Source organism: Mustela nigripes, chromosome 17 (genome assembly GCF_022355385.1).
Source record: "Mustela nigripes isolate SB6536 chromosome 17, MUSNIG.SB6536, whole genome shotgun sequence".
Taxonomy (NCBI): Eukaryota; Metazoa; Chordata; class Mammalia; order Carnivora; family Mustelidae; genus Mustela; species Mustela nigripes.
In genome coordinates, this window is record NC_081573.1 from 22,128,793 (window position 1) to 22,136,872 (window position 8,080).

The window sequence follows — 8,080 nt, forward strand, 5'->3', positions numbered from 1 at the left end:
ATAGACTTGGGGCACCTGGGTGGCTCAGTGGGTTAAAGCCTCTGCCTTTGTGTGTGGTGTAAGGAAATGGTCCAATTTCATTTTTCTGCATGTGGCTGTCCAATTTTCCCAGCACCATTTGTTGAAGAGGCTGTCTTTTTTACATTGGACATTCCTTCCTGCTCTGTCGAAGATTAGTTGACCATAGAGTTGAGGGTCTATTTCTGGGCTCTCTATTCTGTTCCATTGATCTAAGTGTCAAAATGGATGAAGGAGTGCAATATGAGAAAGGAATCCATCAAAATCCTTGAGGAGAACACAAAGCAATCTCTTTGACCTCAGCTGCAGCAACTTCTTCCTAGGAATATCGCCAAAGGCAACAGAAGCAAGGGCAAAATGAACTACTGGGATTTCATCAAGATCAAAAGTTTTTGCACAGCAAAGGAAACAGTTAAAAAAAAAAAAGACAACTGACAGAATGGGACAAGATATTTGCAAACGACATATCAGATAAAGCGCTAGTATCCAAAATCTATAAAGAGCATAGCAAACTCCACACCCAAAGAACAAATAATCCAATCAAGAAATGGGCAGAGGACATGAACAGACATTTCTGCAAAGAAGACATCCAGATGGCCAACAGACACATGAAAAAATGCTCCACATCTCTCAGCATCAGGGAAATACAAATCAAAACCAAATGAGATACCACCTCACACCAGTCGGAATGGCTAAAATTAACAAATCAGGGAATGACAGATGCTGGCAAGGATACGGAGAATGGGGAACCCTCCTACACTGCTGGTAGGAATGCAAGCTGGTGCAACCACTCTGGAAAACAGTGTGGATGTTCCTTAAAAAACTGAAAATAGAGCCACCCTATGACCCAGCGATTGCACTACTGGGTATATATCCTAAAGACACAAAAGTGGTGCTCCGAAGGGGCATGTGTTCCCGAATGTTTATAGCAGGAATGTCCACAATAGCCAAATGATGGAAAGAACCTAGATATCCATCAACAGATGAATAGATAAAGATGAATGGAGTACTATGCAGCCATCAAAAGAAATGAAATCTTGTCATTTGCGACAACGTGGATGGAACTAGAGGGTATTGTGCTTAGCAAAATAAGTCAATCAGAGAAAGACAACTATCTCATATGATCTTCCTGATATGAGGAAGTGGAGATGCAACATGGGGGGCTTGGGGGGTAGGAAAAGAAAAAATGAAGGAAGATGGGATCGTGAGGGAGACAAACCATAAAAGACTCGATCTCAAAAAACAGACTGAGGGTTGCTGGGGGGAGTGGGGACAGGAGAGGGTGGTGGGGATATGGACATTGGGGAGGGTATGTGCTATGATGAGTGCTGTGAAATGTGTAGACCTGGCGAGTCACAGACCTGTACCCCTGGGGATAAAAACACATTATATGTTTATTAAAAAATTTAAAAATTAAGATTAATTTTCCTGACAGTCCAGGAATGGGGGGAGCCTTCGGCTCGGGTCATGATCCCAGGGTCCTGGGATTGAGCCCTGAGTCGGGCTTTCTGTTCAGCGGGGAGCCTCCTTCCTCCTCTCTCTCTGCCTGCCTCTCTGCCTACTTGTGATCTCTGTCTGTCAAGTAAATAAATAAAATTAAAAAAAATAAAACAAAATAAATAGACATGAAAATTGAAAGAGAAAAATTAAACAACAATGCAACAGCCCATTATTGTGTAAATCTGATGCCTTTTCCATACATGTGTATCAGAGATCTCTTTGCAGAAGTGCTAAAGGCTAACTAGAAGTGTGGCTGGCCAGTAAGGAAGGGGGATCCTTGTACGAAACATTCTTTTTCCGGGCGGCTATGAAGGGAGCAGAACCGGGCCACTGAAGCTTGAGGGGGATGGGGGTGTTGGTTTGCAACATTTAAAGGCTTCAGGGCTCAGATACTGTGCAGAGAGATACTAGCAATTTGCAATCCCGTCAGAAATCGGATTGTAATTTATCTGGTGTCAAGAAGGTTCACAAGTGCTTGCCCAAGGCTGCCTTAAATGAGCATCCAAATACTGAAGACAGGCTTCCAGGCCCCAACTCTGCACTAACGTGCTGACTTCCCTTCTCTGGGTTTTCATTCCCCATTTGTGCTATAAGGGGGGTAGGCCTAGATGGAAGTCTCCTACGGTGGCGACACATTCCAGGAGATGTCTGCCCCTTCACTTGTAGCTCCAGGGCTGTACTCACTCACACATTGTCACACACCCCACCCCCTCAGCTGGAGCACCGCCCCCCCAGGAGTTTGTGTTCAAGCTAGGAAAGTGGTGGGCTTGTCCTTGTCCTGCACACAGCTCCCCCCACTCCTGGACTGTCAGGAAAGCCCCATGCCCTGAGAAAACCTCATTTCACACCAAAAAAGTTCTCCCAAATCATACACTTTGGGTGGTTTATCACAGAAGTATTTTTAAAAGCACCAACTTGTAAATAACTTAATGACCATCACTTGGGGATGGAATATATAGCCTTTGAAGACTATAATAACAGCAGGAAATCTCATGGTAGAATGTTACTTTATAAAAGCAGGATAACCACAGCTAGATTATGGAAAGGGCCATGTCCACTGACCGATGACTAGATAAAGAAGATGTGATCTATATATATACATACATACAGTGGAATAGTACTCAGCCACAAAAAAGAATGACATCTCGCCATTTGCAATGACATGGATAGAACTAGAGGGTATTACGCTGATTGAAATAAGTCAGTGAGAGGAAGACAAGTACCATATGATTTCACTCATTTGTGGAATTTAAGAAATAAAACAGATGAACATGGCGGGGGGAGGGGTAAGAGAGACGAACCAAGAAACAGACTCTTAACTGTAGAGAACAAACTGATGATGAGCAGAGGGGAGGCGGTGGGGGCTGGGGGAAAGTGGTCATGGAGATTACGGAGGACACTTGTGATGAGCACTGGCTCTTGTATGTAAGTGTCAGGTCACGAATGTCTACACACGAAACAAATACTGCACTGTATGTTAACTAATTGGAATTTAAATAAAAATTTGGGGGGAGAAAAGAGGAACATTTCTTAAGCAGGATTTAACATTGTGAGCCTTTTGCCTACAACTTAGTGAATATGCATAGAAAGACAGAAGGAAATGCTCCAGGAGTCCTGATTCTTGACTGTATCCAGTGCATTTGAAGCTTAGGAAGGAATGAAATGGCTTGCTGCCTCTGAAAGCAGTAGCTCAAGGGTCTCATCTTACCAGAGGCCCACCTCCTTCTAGACTAAGTTTTCCTATCAAGGGCTCTCCTCCCCAGGGAGACAAAGAGGGCAGTCGGCAGCTCCAGGTTTCTATTTTCACTGACCTAGCAATCTTAGCAAAAATGGAGAGTCTATCTGGCAAAAGTTTTGATTCTCACTGGTGAAGCCTTGGTCACACATCCTGAATTAGGATTAATGCTCTGCTGTCCCTCTACCTTGCAGTTCCTAGTAATTTTTGAATGAAGGTCCTTGCATTTCCATTTTGCACGGAGCCCTGCAAATTACTGGTCCTGGTAAATTAGCTGGTCCTGGGTTCAACCCAGTACAAACCCATAGTCCAAGAATAGGAGGGTTGATCCCCAGTGGAAAATAGGAAACTTTTATTAGGCAGAAGGGACAGAGAGGCAGCAGATGTGCACCATAGAAGCGAATGGCGGTGGGGCGAGGGTCATTGAATTTACTGTGAGGTCTACTATTATTACCAACACTATGATTGTTACAGGATTTTTTTTTCTCTATCAGTGCCCACCAGTCTTGGTCACGCTGCTTCGAAGAATGAAGAGGTAGACCCAACCCGACAGAGCAGTGGGCAGCAAAGCCACGTTCACTGACTGACAGCAAAGCAAGAGCATAAAGCTCCCAAGGAGAGAAGGGACCCAAAGGGGTTGCCACCTGAGTTTCTAAGTCTAGGGGTTTTCTAAGTCTAGGGCTTGTTGGCAGACTGTTTTAATCTGATTAACCTTTCCCGTGCCTGTCATCTGATCAGATTTTGAAATCTATCTATCATATGGGAAAGGGTGGAGGGCTCCTTCCAGTGTGGTGTAAAATCCTTCCAAGGGTGATTTCCTCTTAGGGTGGGGCCCCCCTGCCCCTGCCTGCCTGCCTTTCAACTACCCATCATTATTATTTTGCAGTGTGGTACTATTTCTCATTTAAATACAAAATAACCCTAAATAAAAGAAATGTAGTCTTCTCTCTTGGAACCGGAGTGAGAGCTGTCAGAACTGTGGTCTGGGGTCTGGGGTCTCCATCCCAGCTCACCTCCACAGAGCGCAGCTCCACTGTTTCCAGAGCTGGCTCAAAGCACCCCCTAGTGTCTGCAGCTAGGAGGGGTCCAGATCTGATGGACGACTTCGTTTGCAGCTCATGAGGCGCATTCCCCGGAGGTTAGGGGAGGAGTGGTCTCAGATATCATCTCTCTTTTGACTCCTAATGCTAAGTCTCTGAGTTAGGCCTCATTTTTATTTCCATCTCACTGGGAGGAAAATCAAGGTTCACTGTGGCTGGGTTTCCCATCCAAGTTCACAACTCCAGAAGGTAGGAAGGGGATTAGAACATACATGTATAAACTCGGAAGTCCAGGATCCACCCTTTGAATCCTTTCTGCCTTGACACCAGGACAAAACCTTGAAGCCTCTAATCACGGCTTCCTTAATATGAAAGTGAAAATACACCCAGTCCTTCACGAGGGATCTTAGGGCACCTTCCAACTTTCTCCCCTGCCTAACCCAAGTGCCCGTCCCGGTGGGGGAGGCAGAGGGTTCATCACAAAGGCTCAGAAACCTACCAAGCCCTCCCTGACACAGATCTCACGCCTGGTCTCCACTCACTCCCAGGAAGGGGACAGAAGTCCTTCTGGCTTGCCCAGAGCTCTCTTCACCAGGTTTCTACCCTTCTTTCCAGAGGCCCAATGCTGGACAATTCTCGTTTGCTGTGAAAGTCCCTGTCATTATCTTCATTTTCCAAATACTAATCCAGTTTCTCATGGGAGATACCTCCAACTTTGCTTCCCTGAGCAATACCAGAATGCATGTCCTGTAGGCCTCTGAGGCAGTTTCCCTAGGCGCACACCCAGAGCGCTACTGTTGGCTCCACAGGTACAGGGCAGGGACTAAGAGGAGGCAAGGGCCTCCTGACATTTGTTCCCTAGGGCTTCGCTTGCTTGGCCTCATCAGAGCCTTGCAAAGGTATGGATGCATTGCATTCCTCTGCACCTGTCATATGCTCTGCCATCCCTTAATACTACCTGACCCGCTCATGATCCCAGGGTCCTGGGATCAAGCCCCATGTGAGGCTCCCTGCTCTGAGGGAAGCCTGCTTCTCCCTCTCCTCCTCCCCCTGCTGTGTTCCCTCTTTCTCTCTCTCTCTCTTTCTCTAATAAATAAATAATATCACCTGACCTGCTCAACTGTGTCAGTTCAAGGGTACTGTGGCTCTCGCTCCTTTACTCCACCTTCCTCTGATCCCCTGTGGGGATGAGCCTTGTTTGTCCGTCTTAGCCGTTCTGAGTCTCCCTCTGGGAAAGGCCTATACATACCCTTTGCCTTTGTTTTGCCTTTTTTAGATTTCTTTTCTATTTTGGACTGGTTTTCAGAAGTTTGTTGATTATTCTAGCTAGAGCCTTCTGTTGGGTTAAGCCCTGGAGAACATATCCTCCTAGCTTATCACCCATATGTTGATTTTGTTTGTAAGTTAAGCAACATTTTCTATTTTGCTGCAGTCAAATCCATCATATTTCTCCTCATGGATTGAGCTTTAGAGGTAATGATAAATCCTTTCCTATTACAGAGATATTTCCTACATTCTAACTTATTAGCTTTATATTTTTACCTGTAATAACTAGATAGTTAATCTCTTTGGAGTTTATGTATATGGTATGAGGTAGGAATCCAATTTTTTTCTCCATTATGGAAAGTCAATATTTCCAGTGCCATTTACAAAATAATCTAGCCTTCCTCTAATAATTTGTGATGGTCTCTATTACATGCCAAATTATCATGTTTAAACGAATTTATTCTGGACCCTCCAAACTATTCCACTTACTATCTGTTTCTGTACCAGTATCACATTATTTCAATACTATGGTTTTATAATCTATTTTCATGTCTATAAAGTAAGACCTTCCTTTCATTTTTCTTTTTCAAAATTATCTTAGCAGATCATGGGCCTTTATTTTTCCATATATATCATGGAGTCAGTTTCCCCAGTTTCAACACCATCAGGCTAGAATTTTTACTGGAACTCATTGAATACCCTGATCACTTATGTTCTTTTAAAGTTAAGGCATTATACCACTATGTATCTGCACATTTAGGTCTTTAAAAAACATCCATATATTTGAGTTTTAGATTAAACTCCTTAAAGGTCTTGTGGATTTTTTTGTTAGGTCCCTAACAAATTTCTAAATACTTCAGTATTGTGCAAGGTATCTTATTTTTATTACATTTTCAAGAAATGTATTCTTATTGCAGAGAAATCAATTATTGACTTTACATTCTGATCTTATATAAGCTACTCTTATTCAATGTTATTAGGTTCATCGATTCATCTGTTGATTCTCTTGTGTTCTATGTTGATGATCATTTGACCAAAAAACAAAAACAATGTTCCATAACATCGGTGGACCTTGAGAGCATTATGCTAAGTGAGATAAGTCAGACAGAGAAAGACAAATACTATATGATATCCCTTATACATGGAATCTAAGAAATCAAAACGAACAACAAAACCTTGGAAAACAGTGTGGAATGGGAGTTACTAAAAGCTGCAGGCAGGGGAATGAGAGTTTAAGAGTATATACAAAATGGGACCAGGGAGGGAGACAAATTATAAGAGACTCATAATCTCAGGAAACAGACAGGGTTGCTGGGGGGTGAGGGGAAGGGGTGGGGTGGTGTGGTATTGGACCCTGGGAAGGGTATGTGTTCTGGTGAGTGCTGTGAATTGTGTAAGACTGATGATTCACAGACCTGCACCCGTGAAGCAAATAATACATTACATGTTAATAAAATAAAATAAAAATAAATAAATAAATAAGTAAACACACAATACCTTAAAAAAAAAAAGTACATACTTATCAATAGTAGATAAATAAGTCCTGGGGATTTGATACACACTGTAGGAATTAGGCAACAAAACTGTATTATAAACACTGAACTTGCTAAAAGACCAAAATAAGAAGCAGGAGAAGCAGCAGAAACCGCTGCTTTTTTGCTTCCCATCCTTTATCTGCGTGTTCTCACTTTACTGCACTGCCCAGTACCATCAAGGACCATGTTCTGGCCCTGCCAGAAAAACATCCTTGTCTTCTTTCTGACTTTTTTTTGATTGATTGATTGACTTTAAGTAATCTCTACACCCAAGGAGGGGCTTGAACTCACACCCGGAGATCTAGATTGCATATCCCACTTACTAGGCAATTCTCCTTCTGATTTTTAAAAGTCCAAGAAGATTCGGATTTTCGTCTAGTATTTCGTCTAGTTTTCGTCTAGTATTTGAAGGCAGCCATTAGAAATTTGCTCTTGAGAAGGAAGGCTGGATGGAGGAGAGAGAGACAGGAGGCAGAAGGATGGATCCCCTAGAAATCCTTGAAGCTGAAGCCGGGCAGGCGAGTGTAGCAGAGAGAGGTGGGGATAGAACTGATGGGATTCTGGGACAGATTACATTCCTGAGTGAGGATCCAAAATTGAAGCCCTATTTGGGGGTTGGCTGCCCCCAAACAGGGCTGGAAGAGATGGTGATGCTCTTCACTGAGGGGAGCTTAGGGGAGAAGCAGATTTGGGGAAGGAAGCTGGGTTCCACTTCTGACGCGTTCGCCCACTTGGGGCTGTGGAACATCCAGTGAGGGGTCTACCAGACGTGTGACCAGAAGTATATAGAACCGAGGGCAATGGTCTGGGAGAGGACAAAGATTTAGGGTTCTAGGCTTAACAACTCCAAGCGGTATTAGTGAATTTCACAAAGCGCCGGCACATAGGGGTCAGCCGCTAGTAGAACTGCCAGGATTACGCTCACAGCGGTGGGAGTTCAAACCAGGGATGGACAGACATCCTAGGGCCAGCCCAGAAGCCAAGGG